This window comes from Equus asinus, chromosome 1 (genome assembly GCF_041296235.1).
Source record: "Equus asinus isolate D_3611 breed Donkey chromosome 1, EquAss-T2T_v2, whole genome shotgun sequence".
Lineage (NCBI taxonomy): Eukaryota > Metazoa > Chordata > Mammalia > Perissodactyla > Equidae > Equus > Equus asinus.
Genome location: NC_091790.1, coordinates 112,940,477 through 112,960,697, shown reverse-complemented (window position 1 = coordinate 112,960,697; position 20,221 = coordinate 112,940,477). Strand labels below are relative to the sequence as shown.

Below are 20,221 nucleotides of genomic sequence, written 5' to 3'. Positions count from 1 at the left end.
TCTAATTTTCTGAAGAACCTCCATATTGTTTTCCATACTGGCTGCACCATTTTACATTCCCACCAACAGTGTACGAGGGTTCCCTTTTCTCCACATGCTTGCCAACCTTGTTATTTGTTGTCTTTTTGATAATAGCCATTCTGGTAGGTGTGAGGTGATATCTCACTGTGGTTTTGATTTGCACTTCCCTGATTATTAGTGTCGAGCATCTTTTCATGTGTCTGTTGGCCATCTGTATGTCTTCTTTGGAAAGATGTTTATTCATGTCCTCTGCCAATTTTCTAATTAGATTTTTTGTTTTTGGAAATTGAGTTATATGAGTACTTTACATATTTTGGATATTAACCCCTTATTAGATATATCATTTACAAATATCTTCTCCCTTTCAGTAGGCTGCCTTTTCGTCTTGTTGATGGTGTTTCTTGCTGGGCAAAAGCTTTCTAGTTTGATGTAGTCCCATTTGTTTATTTTTGCTTTTGCTGCTTTTGCCTGAGGAGACAGACCCATAAAAACATTGCTAAGATGGATGTCAAGGGACTGACTGCCTCTGTTTTCTTCTAGGAGTTTTATGGCGTCAGGTCTTAAGTCTTTAAAACATTTTGAGTTTATTTTTGTATATGGTATAAAAAAGTCATCTAGTTTAATTCTTTTGCATGTAGCTGTCTAGTTTTCCCAACATCACTTACTGAAGAGCCTATCTTTTCCCCATTGTATATTCTTGCCTTCCTTGCCATAGATTATTTGACCATAAAAGTCTGGGTTTATTTCTGGGCTCTTTATTCTGTTCCACTGATCGATGTGTTTATTTTTGTGCTAGTACCATACAGATTTGATTACTATTGCTTTGTAGTATAGTTTGATATTAAGGAGCACGATACTTCCCGCTTTGTTCTTTCTCAATACTGCTCTGGCTGTTAGGGATCTTTTCTGGTTCCATACAAATTTCAGGATGAACTGTTCTAGTTCTGTGTAAAATGCCACTGGTATTTTGATAGGGATTGCTCTGAATCTGTAGACTGCTTTGGGTAGTGTGGACATTTTAACAATATTAATTCTTCTAATCCATGAATATGGTATATTTCTTCATTTGCATCATCTTCAATTTCTTTCATCAATGTCTTATGGTTTTCAGAGTACATGTCTTTTACCTCCTTGGTTAAATTTATTCCTAGGTATCTTATTCTTTTTGATGCAATTGTAAATGAGGTTGTTTTCTTAATTTCTCTTTCTGATTTTTATTAGTGTACAGAAACAACAGATTTCTGTATATTGATTTTGTATCCTGCAACTTTACTGAATTCATTTATTAGTTCTAATATTTTTCTTTCTATTTTTCGGAGTCTTTAGGGTTTTCTATATATAGTATCATGTTGCCTGTGAATAGTTACAGTTTTACTCCTTTCTTTCTAATTTGGCTGCGTTTTCTCCTTCTCCTGTCTGAGTGCTGTGGCTAGGACTTCCAATACTAGGCTGAATAAAAGTGGCGAGAGCAGGCATCCCTGTCTTATTCCTGATCTTACAGGAAATGCCTTCAGCTTTTCACCATTGAGTATGATGTTAGCTGTGTGTTTGTCATATATGGCCTTTATAATGTTGAGGTATGTTCCCTCTATACCCACTTTGTTAGAGTTTGTATCATGAATGGATGCTGAATTTTGTTGAATGCTTTTTCTACATCTATTGAGATATCATGACTTTTACCCTTCGTTTTTGTCAATGTGGTGTATCATGTTGATTGACTTGTGGATACTGAACCATCCTTGCATCCCTGTGATGAATCCCACTTAATCATGGTGTTTGATCCTTTTAATGTATTGTTGAATTCAGTTTGCCTGTATTTCGTTGAGGATTTTTGTGCATCAGGGACACTGGCCTGGAATTTCCTTTTTTTGTAGTGTCTCTATCTGGTTTTGGTGTCAGAGTAATGCTGGTCTTGTGGAATGAGTTTAGAAGCATTCCTTCCTCTTCAACTTTTTGGAATAGTTTGAGAACGACAGGTATTAACTCTTCTTTAAATGTTTGGTATAATTCACCAGTGAAGCTGTCTGGTCCTGTACTTTTGTTTGTTGGGAGTTTTTTGATTACTGATTCAATTTCATTACTAGCAATTAGTCCGTTCAGATTTCCTATTTCTTCCTGATTCAGTCTTGGATAATTGTATGTTTCTAGGAATGTATTCACGTCTTCCAGGTTGTCCAATTTTTTGGCATATAATTGTTCATAGTAATCTCTTATGATCCTTTGTATTTCTGTGGTATTGGTTATAACATCTCTCTCCTCTTTCATTTCTAATTTTATTTGGGCCCTCTCCTCTTTTTTTGATGAGTCTGGCTAAAAGTTTATCAATTTTTTTTATCTCTTCAGAGAACCACTCTTAGTTTGAATGATCTTTTCTATTGTTTTTTCAGTCTCTATTTCATTTATTTCCACTCTGATCTTCATTATTCCCTTCCTTCTACTAACTTTGCAGTTTGTTTGTTCTTCTTTTTCTAGTTCTTTTAGATGTAAGGTTAGATTGTTTGAGATTTTTCTTGTTTCCTGAGGTAGGCGCATTTCACCATGAATTTCCCCTTACAACTGCTTTTGCTGCATCCCATAGATTTTGGAACATTGTGTTTCCATTTTCATTTGTCTCAAGGTATTTTTTGATTTCATCTTTGATTTCTTCATTGACTCACTGGTTGCTGAGTAGCATGTTGTTTAGCCTGCGTGTATTGTGCTTTTTCCAGTTTTCTTCTTGTAATAAGCTTCTAGTTTCATAATGTTGTGGCCAGAAAAGATGCTTGATATGATTTCAGTCTTCTTAAATTTATTGAGACATGTTTTGTGGCCTAACGTGACCTATCGTAGCAGATGTTCCATGTGCACTTGAAAAGAATGTGCAGTCTGCTGTTTTTGGAGGGAGTGTTCTATATATATCTATTAAGTCCACCTGATCAAATCTGTCAGTTAAGGCCTGTTTCCCTGTTCATCTTCTGTCTGGATGATCTATCCATTGATGTAAGTGGGATGTTAAAGTTCCCTACTCTTACTGTACTACTGTCAATTTATCCCTTTATGTCTGTTTGTATTTGCTTTATGTGTTTGGCTGCTCCTATGCTGGATGCATAGATATTTACAAGTGTTACATCCTCTTCTTGGACTGATCCTTTTATTATTAGGTATGTCCTTCTTTGCCTCTTATTACAGTCTTTGTTTTAAAGTGTATTTTGCCTGATACAGGTATTAGTACCCCAGCTTTCTCTTTGTTTCCATTCGCATGGAATGTCTTTTGCCATCCCTTCACTTTCAGTCTGTGTGTGTCTTTAGATATAAAGTGAGTCTCTTGTAGGCAGCTTTTATAGGGGCCTTGTTTTTTTTAATCCACTTGGTCACCCTATGTCTTCTGATTGGAGCATTTAATCCATTTAAAGTAACCACTGACAGGCATGTACCTACTGCCGTTTTGTTAACTTTTGCTTTTGCAGTTCTTCTCTGTTCCTTTCTTCTCTTGCTCTCTTCCCTTGTGATTTGCTGACCCTCTTTGGTGTCATGTTTGAACTGTGCTCTCTATACTTTTTGTGTGTCTATATAGGCGTTTGGTTTGTGGTTACCATGAGGTTCATACACAACTACTTATGCATTTAGCAGTCTATCTTAAGTTGATGGTCACTTAAGTTTGCGTGTGTTCTAAAAGCACTATACTTTTACTCCCCCTCCCCAACGTTTTGTTTTAGATGTCATATTTTACATCTTTTAAAAAATTTTGTGCAACCCCATATTTTACATCTTTTTTTTATTTTGTGTATCCTTTAACAAATTATTGTAGATACAGATGATTTTACTACTCTTGTCTTTTAACCTTCAGACTTGCTCTATAGATGACTGATCCACTATCTTTACTGTATGGTTTTGCTATTACCGGTGAGACTTTTTCTTTCATAATTCTTATTCCTCGTTTTGGCCTTTCTTTTTCCATTTAACATTTCATGTAAGGCTGGTTTAGCGGCAGTGAACGCCTTTAGCTTTTGCTTGTCTGGAAAACTCTCTCTCTTCCTCAATTCCGAATGATACCCTTGCTGCGTAGAGTATTCTTAGTTGGAAGTTTTTTCCTTTCGGCACGTTGAATATATCACACCAGTCCCCCCTGGGCTATAAAGTTTCTGCTGAAAATTCAGGTGACAGTCCTATGGGGGTTAACCTGTTTGTAACAGGCTGTTTTTCTCTTGCTGCTTTTAAGATTCTCTCTTCAATTTTTGACATTTTAATTATAACACGTCTTGGTGTGAGTGTCTTTGAGTCCATTTTATGTGAGACTCTCTGTGCTTCCTGGACCTGAATCTATTTCCTTCACCAGGTTAGGTAAATTTTCAGCCATTATTTCTTCAAATAGGTTTCCTGTCCCTTTCTCTCTCTCCTCTCTTTCTGGGGCCCCTATGATGCAAATGCTAGTACACCTGATGTTGTCCCAGGGGTCCCTTAAGCTATCCTTGGTTTATAAAAATTTTTTCTTACTGCTGTCCTGATTGGGTGATTTCTGCTACCCTGTCTTCCAGATCACTGATCCATTCTTCTGCATCACCTAACCTACTGTTGATTCCTTTTGGTGTATTTTTCATTTCAGTTATTGTATTCTTCATCTCTGATTGCTTCTTTTTCCTCTTTTCTCTCTCTCTCTTGAAGTTCTCACTGTGTTCATCCATTCTTCTCCCGAGCTTGGTGAGCATCCTTATGATCATTACTTTGAACTCTTTATCTGGTAGACTGCTTATCTCTGTTTCGTTTAGTTCTTTTTTCTGAGGTTTTGTCTTCTTTTGCATGGAACATATTCTTGTCTCCTCATTTTGCATGACTTTCTGTACCTGTTTCTATGTATTAAGTAGATGAGCTACCTCTCCTGGCCTCGAAGAAGTGGCCTTGTGTAGAAGGTGTCCAGTGGGGCTTAGGAGCGCAATCCCCCTGGTCACCAGAGCCAGGTGCTTCAGGCATGTCCCCTGTGTTGTCTGCATGTGCTCTCCTGTTGCGTCTAGGCTGCGATTGCTGCAGGTGCACTGGTGTGCGGGGGTTGGTCCCCCAGGGCAGGAGCTGACTTAGAGGGTGGTCAGCTCGGGTGGGTCCACAGGGGAACACTGGGGCAGGGTGAGCTATGTGCTCTGAGTGCTAGCAAGGCAGATGGAGAGTTTTAGGAATGGCACCCACCAAGGCCAGGCCAGCTAGGTAGAGGACAGTAAAAAACAAAAAAAGAAAAAGAAAAATGGCACACAACGGCACTTGCGTCCCCAGAGAAAGTTCCAACAGATGCCAGCCCCTTGGGCACACACTCTAAAATCAGTCAATAACTCTCCCTCACCATAACACAGGCACTTTTCAAACTGCCCTCTCTGCGCTAGGACTCGGAGCAAGTGAGTTTGTGCACGCATCTTTAAGAGTGGAATCTCGAGTTCCTCCAGCCCTCTGGCTCTCCTGGATGTAAGCCCTGCTGGTTTTCAAAACAAGATGTTATGAGGGCTCATCTTTCCAGTGCAGGGTCCTGGGCTGGGGAGCCTCACTCGCCTGGGAAGACCTCTGCAGTTGAGACATCCCTCCCCGTTGTGGGTCACTGCCCAGGGGGAGTGTGTGTAGTTGTAGGTGTAAGGGGGTGTGTGTGTGTGAGTCCGGAGCAGCCCTCATCTCCGCCCTCCTACGCATCTCAGTGTGCTTTTCTTTCCATCCTCAGTTGTGGAGAATGTGCTCCGCTAGTCTTCAGGTCGTTCTCAGGGACAGACGTTCTACGTGTCGTTGTAGGTTGGGCGCGTCTGTGGCAGGAGGTGAGCCAAGGCTCCCCCTTCTCCGCTGTCTTGATCCAGTCTCCCACACGTTATTTTTCTAAATCTCATTTCAAGAAATGAGACATTGAGACTACAAGGATGGTTCTAAGATAGACATGAAGGAGGCAGACTAAAATGATGATTAAACTACTCCATATTTAAATGATTCCACAAGAGCTCTTCATTTCTATTATTCTCTCTTACACATTATCTCACTCATGCTAATTTCTCTGGTCCTTTGAATCCTGTTCTCTTTTTCATCACTTTCCTGTGATTCCTTTCTCATTTTTAAAATCACTTTACAATATAATATACCCCGCAAGTTAAAATCTTCTAACCTCTGGACCAAGCCACATAGATTGAATAACTCACTTATATGTAACCCAAATTGCCACAGTCTGTATAAAGCAGGGTTAAGAAGCACTAGGTGAGCAATAAGCGACTGATTAGACCTCATGGGAGAGCTGACCCACAGTGACTGGCCGACCCTGGCCCTCTTTAAATTCTGAATTCCATCTATCGTCTTCCTTAAAATCAGAAAAGGGAAGCATGGGAGCACAGATTTCACAGGGGTAATTCTGCTCTAACTTGATAATTCAGGATGACTGAGCTTAATTCAGTCAAAATTAATTTTTAAAATGTGTAACTCTTTCACCACACTTCATACTTTTTAGTGAAACAACCACCAAAATTAATAAAGAATAGGTAGTAATATGTTTTAATGACTATTTTGGCAGTATTTTATTTCATGTACAAAAAAGTGCACAAAACTTGCTTTAAAGTCCTTGGCATAACCAGGTTCAGTGCAACCCCAGCATGGTACTCAATAGTTCCAAGTTTAAAATGGCACAGAAAGTCTAATAAACCTTGCAGCAAAACAGTGGCTAAAAGTAGAAAAGCTTTTCAAAGGCTCAGGTACCTGTAAATAGCAGAATGCAACTCTAAAAAAAGGGCGGGGGGGGGGGCACAGAATATTCCTATAAAAGGATAAAGATGGCTTGTTTTACTGGAGAACCAATTTTTTTCAAAGATGTCATGGGTGAGGGGAAGGACACCTTTTACTGTAATAGAATACCTTGTGAGATCTACTTTTCTTAACTAGGTAAGTGTCATTCTCAATCACAAGCAATTCAATGTCTCCACAAGTGAAGAGATCAGCTCTCCTTTGCAGCAGACTTTCTTTGTTTTGAAAATATTACCAAAACGGACCCTTTAGTCACATACATAAACAGACTACTTTCTTGAAGGAGACTCTGAAGGTACACAGGTGCTTCAGGAGCAGCTCAGGGGTCTGCTTAGTGTTGTATGTGCCATTAACAAATTATTCCTAAATATGAATTCAGACTGAGTCGTCTCTGAAAAGTGTCTGATGGCATATGTGTGGAATAAGCATCATGAAATCAGAGCAGGGGCAGGATGCCAGAAGGAACAAGGAAGCAATTCTCAAGACCCTTCTGACCTAAAGTCTCACTTTATTCCACAGTGAAATCTGGCAAGATAGATCAGAACGCCTGTGGCTGGGGTCGAGCTTTTCCCCTAAAAGAAACATAATCCTATGGTCAATCACCAGAGAGCAAGGAAAAAAGTAAAAGACTGAAGAAGGGAAGAGCCATCTTCTCAAGACTCAGGGTCACGGATCAAGGACAATCTGCATAGCTGTGCTAACAAAATTAAAAACAAACAAATAATTTCAACAAGTTTTCCAAAGGTTCTAGCCTACGTCTGACACACAACTACTTGGCAGACCTGACTAAGTCATCTAAACTTCATAGCCGTTTCTTTTTCTGTATTTCTTCTCCATAAAATTAAATCACAGGGCAATTTCCAACTACAGTTCTCTATGAAAAATCAAGAAGAAATAACTACCTCATTTTTTAAATGCTATCCAAAGATTAAAGAAAGCTCAGTAGTAATATTTATCTAACAAAACAGGAATTTTGATCATATTCTTCAATTGAGAAAAAAAATGATGTAATATTGGCTACTTCCACATTTTAGCTGCATCCCGACTGCTCTCCCCTGCCCTCACAAGGCCTCCAGTGTTTGGGTGTTTAGAAAAGTGCCCAACATTCTATAGGAACAAAAGGATATATATGCAAATAATACTTTGTTGGTAGAAAGACTTAGAAATACCAAGGTAATTAAAGATTGAGTAGTGCTACGGCTTTTCAACCACATTCTTCATAAGTGATGACCTGTTCCAAGGAGGGAAAAACACTGTTCCCATTGTATTACAAGAGAAGACTCTGAATTCTGATTTACCTTTGATTTGCAGCCAACAGTTTTGTACCTGTTAAGAAAGTGGAGTTCACTCTCTGGTGCGATTTTATCAAGGCTCTGGTTATTGCTCCACAGATGCCCTGAATGCCTGAAGCCTCTGGTATACTCTCGCCCAACCAGAGCCGACCTACTGTCAGCTTTTTCTACCTGGTCCCAGGAGACTAGACACTTTGCCCTCTAGAGATCCATCCTGTATCTTCAAAACAGGTTTCATCTATAGGCAATCCTATATTGACCTCTTACAATACTCCCCGTAATAACAGCAAGGAGAATCTAAGTTTTCTTCGCACAAGCTTTAATTCCTAACTACTGTGAATATCACCAATCCTGGCAGAACATCTAGCCAATTACTTCAACTATTAAGATTGAAGCCATAGATGCAAATGTTTTCATTTTCTGTCTTCTCCATCTATAGTATCTGTTTTCTCACCTAATTTATTTTCTTTCCTCCTATCCTTATAAATTAACTTTGACCCATTACAGAGGTTAAGATGGATAAAAACAAACCAAAAAATAACTGAGGGAGCAGCATCCTGAAAGTGGCAAAAAAAGAAAAAAAAATTTACAAGAAAAAAAGTGAGAAGAAATTGAGATACTGTAATTTAGTAATATCAAGTGGACTAAAATTGAACTAAATGAATACTCTAGATGCTTTCTGACCTACTGAAGACTGTTAAAAAAGGAAAATGTACAAGCTATAAATTTGAAATTAATGTAGCTAATACGCTATATTAAATATGTATATAAATATATATAGCAAACATCTAGATGGATGCACAAAACCGTTAATAGTGATTATCTCTGAGAAGCACAGAGAGAAGAGCACTTTTACTTCTGCTTTATATTCACTGATACTGTATCACTTTCTTCCCCCACAATGGCTATGCAGTGCTTTCATAAAGCAAGGTTCTAACCCAGGTCTGGTGGAGTGCAAAGCAATCTGAACGAGTAATCTGAGAAATTAATATGTTTCTGTTACTGAATAGTATTTTTACAGGAAATCACCTACCTCCACCCATCATCATTCTACTTTTTATCTTCCTATACACTGAGACAAACAAAATGGGGAAGGGGAAAGAGAGACGAGGACAGGCAGAGGGAGAGGAAGGAGGGGAAGCCAGGGATGCAGAGGCATGACAGAGGGCAGGGCTGGGAGGGAGATAAAGAGACTGTCTCTCTAGGGATCTGCCTGAGTCAGCTCCGGCTTCTAAGAAAACGACGTAATGAATACGACGGTATCAAGAATATAGATGTTAAAACCTAGATAACTAGACAGCGAAAAATGGGAACATGTATCACTTAAGAAGTCTAGAAAAGAAGTGTCTTTGGAAAGCAATTTGAGAAGCTACTCTTAGGTGATGTGATGCCCCCCTGGGTCCTCACTTTCAGAACAGCAGTGGCTCAGACATCAGGAGATGAAGAGAAGAGAAGCTGTCTTGCTTTGAAAAGGTAGTCCAATAGTTTAATTAGATAAGCGCTTAGAGAAAAGCTTTAGAGTTCACAAATAAATATAAGCAGGGCAAATGGAGGCCCAGATTTGCACACTTAGCTTCAGCATCTAATTTCCTTAACTAACCAACAGTCATACCATAATACTGTACGTCAAAAGTTCTAATTTTTCCTACTACTACCATGCTCAGTTTCGTTTTTTGCAATCTCATTTCAGAAAAGCAAGCTATTAATTGTCACAAACACCAAATTTAATTCAAAAAGTTGACACAGAGCCTCAATCCCTTCCTAGCTTGGCCCACTCAACAAACATCAGAGGCCAATCATTTGCCAGGATAAATGTAATTTACTTTTGTCAGCAAAAGTGTACCTGTTAAAAGCGTGACAAGAACACCCCCAAGGCAAGAGGTCAGATTAGAGAATCTCTTGAGACAATTTCTCCTTAAAAAGAAGGAAAAAAAAGGTAAAAGAGATGCTTGTGTTCTTGATGATCTTTTCCAGCTCTAAATTGACAGTAAATATATTCTATTTTTTCTGTGTATCAACAACTCTAAGACACTAATGGGTACAGATCATGTTGCTTTTATACCTATGACAAGTCCCATATTTCAATAGTGGTGTAATAGCTGTACAACCAAAGACAATTATTTTTTGAGTCTTTTTATAAAAATAAAAGTTACCAATCAGAAAATACCCTTTGTTGTATTTTAAGTGCTGGTTTTTAACCCTTGGTTTTCCCCACTGCCTCAGTCCATGAGCTCTGAATGTCTGCTGACAGGAGGAGAAAAGACCCTGCACTGTGCTAGAGATGTGGGTTTTCATCCTGCCTCCACCATGCCTAGTCCTATGGTCCTGGGCAAGTTTCTTGACCCCTGAGTCTCTGTAAAATGGGGACAACAAAACGTACTTCAAGAACTTGGATGTAAAAAGATAGCTGGTGCTCTGTAAGGATTAGTGCTTTCCTTTCTTGGCAAATCTCAATTTCTCTAGGCCTCAAATACCTCATTTTTAAATTCATTAAGTTGAACTACATTTAAATTAACTTACAACAATATTTATTCTCACTAATGATGATTTGGATGGCCACAGACAATTTTTTTATGGACCAGTATAGGAAGAGAAAAGATTCAACGCTACTATGAAAAAACGTAGACCCAATAAGGGTAGTGAGAAACGTCTGGGCAGAAGGTACCAAGAAGTAGCAAAAACAAGGGTGTGGAGATAAATGTCCTTTCCTTAATTAATAACCAATGTAATATTTTTTTGGAATTGTTTACAGTTCATAAATGAAAACAGAGCTGTCAACACCCAAAATCTCATTTGCCCAGACACTAAACTATATGGCTTTTGTTTTCACAACGATTCATCTAGAAGGTAAAAAGAGAAATTGAGGAGGTGAGCAATACAACAAAGTTAAAGTTACTGAACAAAATAGTGGATCTGAGAATAAAATACTAACCACCAATGAAAGAAAATTTATATCTGTAATCCCCAAAGTTATGTTGTTATGGTGAACATCCCAAAACGACACCCAACCCTTCCAGTCATACTGCTAAAACGTACTGAAGAAACTCCTAGGGCCACTAAAACCATCAGGATAAGTGATCAACCTTCAGATAAATCTCCATGCAGAGAAGCAGAAACTAAGTCTTTCGACTTTTTTTTACTTTTAATTCCAAAGTAAAGTTCTCAATGCTTTGAATATCAAACAGGTTTTCCCTGGTTTTTGCTCACAACTACTGGCTGCCAAACAACTTCGTCTACCGAATGCCCAGGAACATCTCTGAGTCCTTATAACAGCCCCTAAAAAAGCCATGTTTCTAACCCTACTGTCTTGCCTAGCAATTCCCATTACCTCTTCATTCATATCCTGTCCTATTCTATTCTCTTGTCGTTTCACAATGTCCTATTTTAATCAACAAGTTGTCCAATGCTTCTGACTGCCCATTACACACGCGCACACACACTCCTATACAAGTCACTCAGGTGACTTTAATGATGAGGATCAAATGAGATGTTGAATCATTTCATTACACAACATACACTATGAATGGTGATGATGTCAGACAAGCAGATGTGGTGTGAGGACACATTAAGAGCTAGTGACTCTTCTGAATGTGGAACAACTACCAAATTACTTTATCAAATCTTTAACTCTTTCTGAATCAATCTTTTCTTAGCACTAAAAAACAGATGAGAAGGGGCTGGCCCCGTGGCCGAGTGGTTGGGTTTGCGTGCTCTGCTTCAGCAGCCCAGGGTTTCGCTGGATCGGATCCTGGGTGCGGACATGGCACTGCTCATCAGGCCATGCTGAAGCGGCGTCCCACATGCCACAGCTGGAAGGACCCACAACTAAAAATACACAACTACGTGCCAGGGGGCTTTGGGGAGAAAAAGGAAAAATAAAATCTTAAAAAAAAAAAAGATGAGAAGCCAAACCACAGAAGCCTTTTAATCCACTCATTAAAAGATTCCCTATAACTCTGGTCTTATTTGGGGGAGGGGAGGACCTGAAATGGGTAAGCATTCCAAGTTAAGATATCCTAATTGGGGAAAGAAGTCTAAATCATGGAATAAATATGCTTTGCTTATAAATAGTTGTAAGCAAAGAGGGTTCTTTATAACCTCTTTGCTTCAACTGTCATTATTTATTTCTTCTGCCGTCAATAATTAGCAGAATCATATAGTAACAAAAGTGTTACTAGACAAAAGTCAAGCTGCTTGAGGAGAAGGCAAATAAAAAAATAAAACTTTTTAAAAAGATTAAAATCTTTTTGGGGAGAATATAACTTTTCAAGGAAGAAAATAGATTTATAGAATTCACTCAATTTTAAAATACACATCAAGCTTAGCCTGTGACATTTGGAGCAAAACATCAAAGTCTGGGAATGTGCTCTCACCTGCAGATACTAAAATCTAGCTAATTAGCAAAGATTCCATTCAGTATAAGTAATAACAGCTAAAGCCACCTAACATCTGACCACATACTGTCCGGTTATGCATCACCTAAAACCACACACCCTTCTAGGCATTAACCCTAAGAATAGTGTGACACAGGCCACACACACACAAGCAAGTCACGAGTCATGACTGAGTTCCTACTGCTTAGGGAAAGCCCGTTAATGATATAGTAAAACACTGACTCAAGTTTAGAAAAGTCTTGAAGAAAGTTATTTTTTCAATTGAGGTCTAATTGACACATAACATTACATGGCTTTCAGGCGTGCAAGGCAATGATCCAATATTTGCATATGCTGTGAAATGACCACCAGAGTAAGCACCACCCACCACCACACAAACTTACAAAAACAATTCTTTTTCTTGTGACAAAAACTTTCAAGATTTACTCTCTTGGCAACTTTCAAATATGCACTTTGATATTGCTGACTATAGTCACCGTGCTGTGCATTACGTCCCATGACTGACTTACTGACAAGCGTTTTTCAGTTCAACAGAGAGAAGATTATGGAAGACTCTGACTCTAAGAAGTTACAAATCCAAAGAAAAAGCCTTCAGAGAGTTAGTTATAATTCAAAGCAGAATGAAGTAAGCACTACTGCACTACATGTCAGTGAGATCGTCCAAAAGAGAGCAACACCTGTGAGGTAAAACGTACAGGAACAGGAAACTCCCCGGATACGGAGCACCGGAGACAGAGAAAGACAATTTCTGGCGTGAGGCCCTGGGACAGCACTGTTATCATTCACCATGACATGGAATAAAAACAGGTCTGAAAAAGGGCGTTGGACCTATCAGACAGTTAGGAATTACGGCTAGAGTTCAAGCTGGGAAGGTATGAAATTCGGAACTCAGCAGCAAAACTGTTTCTGTGGTCAATTTGATAATCTAAGGAGAGAGAATAGCTTAAAGAGATCAGGAACAAAATATTAGGATGAATATTAGACTGGAGGAGAGAAGCATCAAAGTCAGGTAAGGAGACTGAGAAAAACCAGTCACGCAGGCAGGAAGAGAACTGGGACAACAAACTATAACAAAAGCCAAATGAGGAAAGAGTCTCAAGAAAGAAGGAAAATAAGGGGAGCTGAAAATACTGGAACAGTTTGAGTGGTGAGGTAGTTAAACATGTTCATGTCAAATAACCCGGATTTCACTGAAACAGCAGGCAAAGTCATTAACTGAGATATGGAAGCTGGGGCGTCTGGGCCCTGTGGACAATAAAGAAGAGAAGAAAGCACCACTCGCGGACATGACAGAACAGTGTCAGCTAACGTCGGATGAGGACACCAGGAAGAGCGGATGCAGCTGAGCCGGTATGAGAGGCAGGTGGCTGGGCTACGTCTGCATGTTTCCTTTCAGCATCAAGGCTCAACCGTCCGGGATCAGGAGGGGAAGAATTCAACACGCGCCCTGCCAAATACCCACAATGTGCCAGGCGGGGCGCTGGGCGCTTGGCAGGGCCCCTCAGCGAGCCTGCTGCACAGTCTTCTCTCTCCTCCTGCTTCTGCTGAGCACCTCCCTGCTGAAGCCTAGACTACATGCGGCAGAGCCACAGGGCCCAAAGCAGGGTGTCAGGGGGTCTGAGACACGAGCGCGGCCAGGCATGGGGGTCAGCCCAACTGGGGTGGAAAGGGGGACCTTGTGAGGTAAAGGGAGTCTGAGGCAGAGCAGGATGAGGAGGGGACCACGTGTGAGGGTGAAACCAGCACAGAGTGCTGACGCCCAAGGACATCCACTTGGAGGATGTCCTCATGTGGGGTGTCAGAACCCAGGAAAGATGAAGAAGTCTAGAATAAAGAGCTGGAATGAGATGAAGAGGGCATCCAAGTACAGGATGGGATGGCAGCTGAGATGGGTGACTGGCTACACATGCGGGGGCTGATGTCTCAAAAGTCTCAAAAGCCTCAAAAGCTAGGATCGGACCCTGGGCGTGGACCTACAACACCACTCGTTGTCAAGCCATGCTGTGGCAGCATCCCACATACAAAATGGAGGAAGACTGGCACAGATATTAGCTCAGCAACAATCTTCCTCAAGCAAAAAGAGGAAGATTGACAACAGATGTTAGCTCATGGTGAATCTTCCTTACCAGAAAAAAAAAAAAAACGAAAGAAAGAAAGAAAATCAAGAGGAAATGGAAGCTAGTATCATCTGAGTAGCATCAAGTGCGAGGCACTGGGCTAGGTGCTTTTGAATACATTTCCTCATGGAAGGTACTGTGAGTAGAAAGGCAATATGTTAAGAAAGCAACTGCCACTGCTCAAAATCAACTTCATCAAGTCTCATGAAAATAAATAAGGCTTCTCCTATGAGTTACATAATAGAAATTTTCAGCTAAGAAGTTATATCTTAATAAAAAACTGCCAGAAATTCTAGTACTATAAAAGGGCAGATAGATACCTACATCCTAGGATAACAGGAGGAAAAAATGAGTTAAAGAACCAAAATGCTAAAATACACCAAGAGCCCAAGAAGACAACCACAATCCGTAAGGGACTAGGACTCCTGCGGCTGGGGAAACATAAACTGCATTAGGAGGTGATGGAAGGAGTTCAACTGGCTCACACAGGAAAGGGAGGGAATGGAAGGAGGGGAGCCTGGAAACAGCTCCGTGGGAGAACTCCAAGTTCTGGAAGAAGCCAGGGGGAGAAGGCCATCACCACCAGCTCTCTTGGCCTCTGTAGCAACCAGCAAGGGCTGACCAGAGGAGGGAAAGCAGCAGCCATGGACCATCTCATCCAACGCCTCTCCTCGGTTCCCCTTCAGTCCTCAACAGACTAAAAAGACTAACCCTCAGCTAGTCTGATTGACCAGATACAGTGTGTTTCCAGGGGTCCCGCAATCACCCTCGAATGCCGAGCCCCCATCTTCAAAAAGAAACTAAATCTTTAAAGACTAACAAGAAAATATCTAGCTAATTCAAAACCTGTCTCTCATTTACACTTACATAAAATGATTACATGGCTAAGCATAAAGGACTGAAGGCCTGCTATCCTCTGAGGGGGACACCCAAGGACCAGTCTGTGTTATCTGATCCTGCACATGCCGTGCCCCCACAGGGATCCGAAGCTAGACAGCCGACTCAAGCTGAGCCAGTCAGATTCTCTCTCCATTCCCAAAGTCACACGACCAGGAGAAACAGAGGGACACAAGTAACACTAGCAAGAGTCCTACAGAGAAGTTTCCAGAAATTCTGTTACTGAGGGGCTCAACATGGCCCTGATTTGGCCTTCCTTGCCAGGCCGTGGCTGTTTGCTGGTGGCGCAGTGGACATGTGTTAAGGAAAAGGAGAGGCAGAACACAGCGGTGTTTTTTCCTGGCCCAGCTTTAACGAGAACGTTGCTGTTAATGCAAACCAACACCACTCTGCATAATTTATGAAGATTGTTTCTTCTCCAACTTGCTGGTACACGGCAGTACGTTCTCAGCGGATTTATTAATCAAGGTACCGCCCGATTAATAACCTTTCCCAACAAGTCATCTTGGCAAAGATAATCTAACTTCTGCTTTTCTACTTGACCTAATCTTGCATCAGAAATTGTGAACACCCTGCTAGTGAGGGAAAAAAGATCATTAGTTGTTTTTACTAATCATATGAAAACAATTCAAATATGCCTTACAAATCAGAGGGTCAAAAACACGTTATCAAGGGTAATAGTAAAATTCTATTTAACAAACCTATAACACTAACTCCCAAGTTAGCTTTTATAGCCAAACCCATAAAATTAAACATTACTTAATTAATAATTATTTGGATTTTTCAATAAATGTTATTTCAACAGAGTGGAAATTATTTAAAGATAGTTAAAATAAATTATTAAATTGTACTAAATAGCTTTTGAAAAGCCATTACTTAAAAAGTTTAGTTAAAAAAAATTAAGGGTTCACTTCTTTAGCTTCTAAATCATCAAAACACAGTGAAAGACCAAATAGAAACTTGGTCTTCATTTTACCACTGACAGGACTGCTGATATTTTATATATCAAACTTAAAGGGAAAAAACCTCCAAAAAACGTGAAATCCATCTTCCCACCTAGTCCAAGAAAAAGTATTCATCCACAACACAGGTCATGATTCTCTCAGCCAAACATGCATTTATAAAAATTAATTCACGCAGTGAAAAAACAGGGACCAAAACCAGGCTAGTCAATACACAGACAAGACTTCAACAGACTAGGCAAATATGTTGCTAAACGAAGCTAGCTGTGTGAATAAACCACAGCTGCTGCCCCATCTATTGAGCATCTGCTGTCCAGGCAGGGGACAGGACACGTTCGATGCCACCACCCATGACTAGCTGAGAGCCCACAGCCAAGCGGGCAGAGCGGTAGAAGACAGGGCCCCCTTGGGTGTGAAGTGGGGGGTGGAGTCACTACAGGTCAGAGTGCAGACTCTGTACCCGTTCCAACGGGCCTAAATTCTGGCTCTATCATGCACTCTCTATGTGACCATGAGGAAACCACCAGACTTTTCTGAATCTTAGTTTCCTAAGTTATAAAGTCAGGATAATGGCAGGAATGCCTCTTTTATAGCGTTGTCAGAATGACTAATGCACATAAAGTACTTAGGACAGTGTGTAGCACATAGTAAGTGTTCAATAAATGTCACCTGTTGTTATTATTCAACTAGCACAACCACCACGACAGAGGAAGCTCTGGGCCAATTACCTTACACAATGTCGTTTAATCCTCATAACAGTCCTTGAAGTCGATAGCGTTATTTCAATCTTAAAGAAAACTGAACAGACACACAGAAGTTCAATAACTTGCCCAAAGTCACAAGACAGCAAATGACAGAACCAGATTCAAACACAGGACGTCTGACCCCCAGTGCCTTGTTTTTTGTGGGTTTTCTTTTCCTGCTTGATTTTAAGTTATTAAGACTCATAGAGTAGCTGTGTGTGGTAATTCAAATTGTGCCACAATAAAAAGAAATGTTTATTTTAAAAGCTCTCAGATACTGTGCTAGAACTTTCTCAAAAACCATTCAAAAGTCAACATTTTCACTCCCATCTTAAAGATGAGGAAACTGAGTCTCAAAGAGATGGAAATAGGTTTGCCCGTGGTCAGACGGCTTTCAAGAATCTGGATCCTATCCACAGGCAGAGATGCCCACAGGCCGGCTTCCCATTATCCAGTGCCACCTTCCTAAGATAAATTTTAATTGTCTTTTCTCAGAATAATACTATCTGTGGGAACTTCTATGTCTTAGGAGCAGGAACCACTTCAAACTATTTGTTTAGATAAGATGTAAGTAAACACACCACCCATTTCAGTCACATCCACTCTGTGACTTGCCAAGATTTGTTTTTAGTCACATGCCCAAGAACAGCTATCACTTTTTCCTTGTACTCATGACTGTAATTAAAAGTCCAATTTTATTACTTCTTTTGCATTAAGAGTCTAAATGCCATCCTGGCAGAGTGGGAAAGTTCATACCAAGGCACTTCATGTAGGGTGAGGAGAAAAAAGGAAAGTTTTCTTAACATGAATGTGTACATTTATGACCCCCTCTCAACTGTACTGTTCCACTATATGAGGTATTCGGCACGATTTATGCCCCAAAACGCAACCTGTTTTAAAGTTCGGCCAACCTTGTAAATTCCTTGAACAGGGTTTCGTCAGTCTAGAAAAACCGAAAGAGCGCACGCACAGGAAAATTCCACAGATGTTTCACTGCATCAAACTGTAGATTAAATATTTACTTTACCACACCCTTTATCACACAATCTAAAATGATGAAAAAATGACAACTCTCACATATTTCCTCCTAACTGACATCTATTATTTGAAAAAATTTTTTTCTTGGATATATCAGAAAGAAGGGAAGAAAAATCAGATGAATGCTTCTTCAATTATCATCACACTTTCAGGAAACTGGAATAATATTTAAATATACTAGTTAAGATCAAGACCAAAAAAAAACACCCTACAACTCAACTAGCCAATTAGCAGAGCTAAAGTAGGAAATGATCAGTAACACGCCAACCAATTAGGATTGATTATTGTTCTTGTGACTAGTAAATAAAAAACAATCTCATTTCCTTTTGATTTTACCTGAAAAGATCTAAATTTAAATCAGAATTCACAGACTTTATTTCTCAGACCTCACAGGATGGAGTCAGAATCTTTTGGGAAATCAATGTACTTTGGGTGGCAAAGATCACGCCAGTTTAAAAGTCTCTTCCGGAATTTCCAACGGTATAGTAATTTCAAACTAAAATTATAATATGCAAAATAAAGAGTCAGTTAAAAGAAGTAACTATGCAAATTAAACCACAGACAGATACCACTTCACACCCACTAGAATGGCTATAATCAAAAAGACAGGGAATGACAGGTGTTGGCAAGGATGTGGAGACACTAACACCCTCACGCGCCGCCTGCTCGCGGGAACGTAAATGGAGCAGTCACTGTGGACAACAGTCTGGCAGTTCTGACCCGGTAATGCCACTCCAAGTTACCCACCTAACTGAGAGAAATGAAAGCACACAGACATACAAGGATTTGTGCACGAACGTGTAACAGTTAAAAAGTGAAAACAACCCAAATGACCACCAATTATGAATGGATAAGCAAAAGGTCGTACATCTATAGAATGGGATCTATTCAGCAACAAAAAGGAATGAGGTACCCCTAGAGGCCACACCATGGGTGAAACCCGGAAACATCACGTTAAGAAGCCAGAGACAAAAGATCACGTATTATTCCATTTACATGAAATGTACAGAAAAGGCAAACCTACAGAGATAAAAAGTAGATTAGCGGCTGCTTGGTGGTGGGGTGGGAATGAGAAATGAAGATAAACGAGCAAGGAGTTTCTTTTGGGGACGATGGAAATGTTCTGAAATTAGACTGTGGTGATGGTTACACCATTCCATAAATTAAGTAAGAATTCCTGAATTGTACACTTAAGTGGATTTTATAGCATGTAAGTTATACATCAATAAAGCTGTTTTGTAAAAAAGAAGGCCTTGGATCCTTGGGGAACTTAGAATAAAAAAAATTTTTCCATCCAGTTTTGACTCCTAGCAGGCTTTCTATCTCTATGTCCAGAAGACTGCTTCTGCTCCTTGTGTGTGTGTGTGTGCATGCTAGATTATTATGAATTCATGTTACTACTGGCCTAACAGTAACCTGCATATGTATAGGATCTACATCCCAAAGGATGTGAGATATTTAAACATTACGTACTGCAAATTATAGTTCACTGCAACTGAAAGAATAAATGTTAATATAAAGAAATTGTGTACACTGTATAAACAGTTGCTAAATTTGCATTATTTGGAATTTTAGGACTTATTTGAAAATATGTATATATAACATCTGAAATTATTAAATAGATAATTTTTGCTTGGATGACTAGCTACTTGCTACAACAGTAAATAACGATGAGATTTTTTTTTTTGGTGAGGAAGATTCACCCTGAGCTAACATCTTTTGCCAATCCTCTTTTTTTGCTTGAGGAAGACCAGCCCTGAGCTAACATCTGTGCCAGTGTTCCTCTACTTTGCATGTGGGATGCCTCCACAGCATGGCTGATGAGTAGAGCAGGTCCACACTGGCGATTCAAACTCATGAACCCCAGGCCCCCAAAGCAGAGCACATGGAACTTTAACCACTTGGCCACGGGCAGCCCGAGATTTTCGTTTTTAATGGGTAGGGCTTTAAAGACAGAAGATCTGGGCAGGCCAAGGTTCTGCCATTTACTCAGTGACCAGAGCACTTTAAACAAAACAAAACAGACAA

The 20,221-nt window shown here is 40.0% G+C and overlaps 1 protein-coding gene across 18 annotated transcripts in view; it reads right to left on the bottom strand.

Annotated features, from left to right (window-relative positions):
* The window catches only part of PHTF2 (putative homeodomain transcription factor 2), a 119,597-nt gene that overhangs the window by 51,395 nt on the left and 47,981 nt on the right, over positions 1-20,221 (bottom strand). The window lies entirely within an intron of this gene.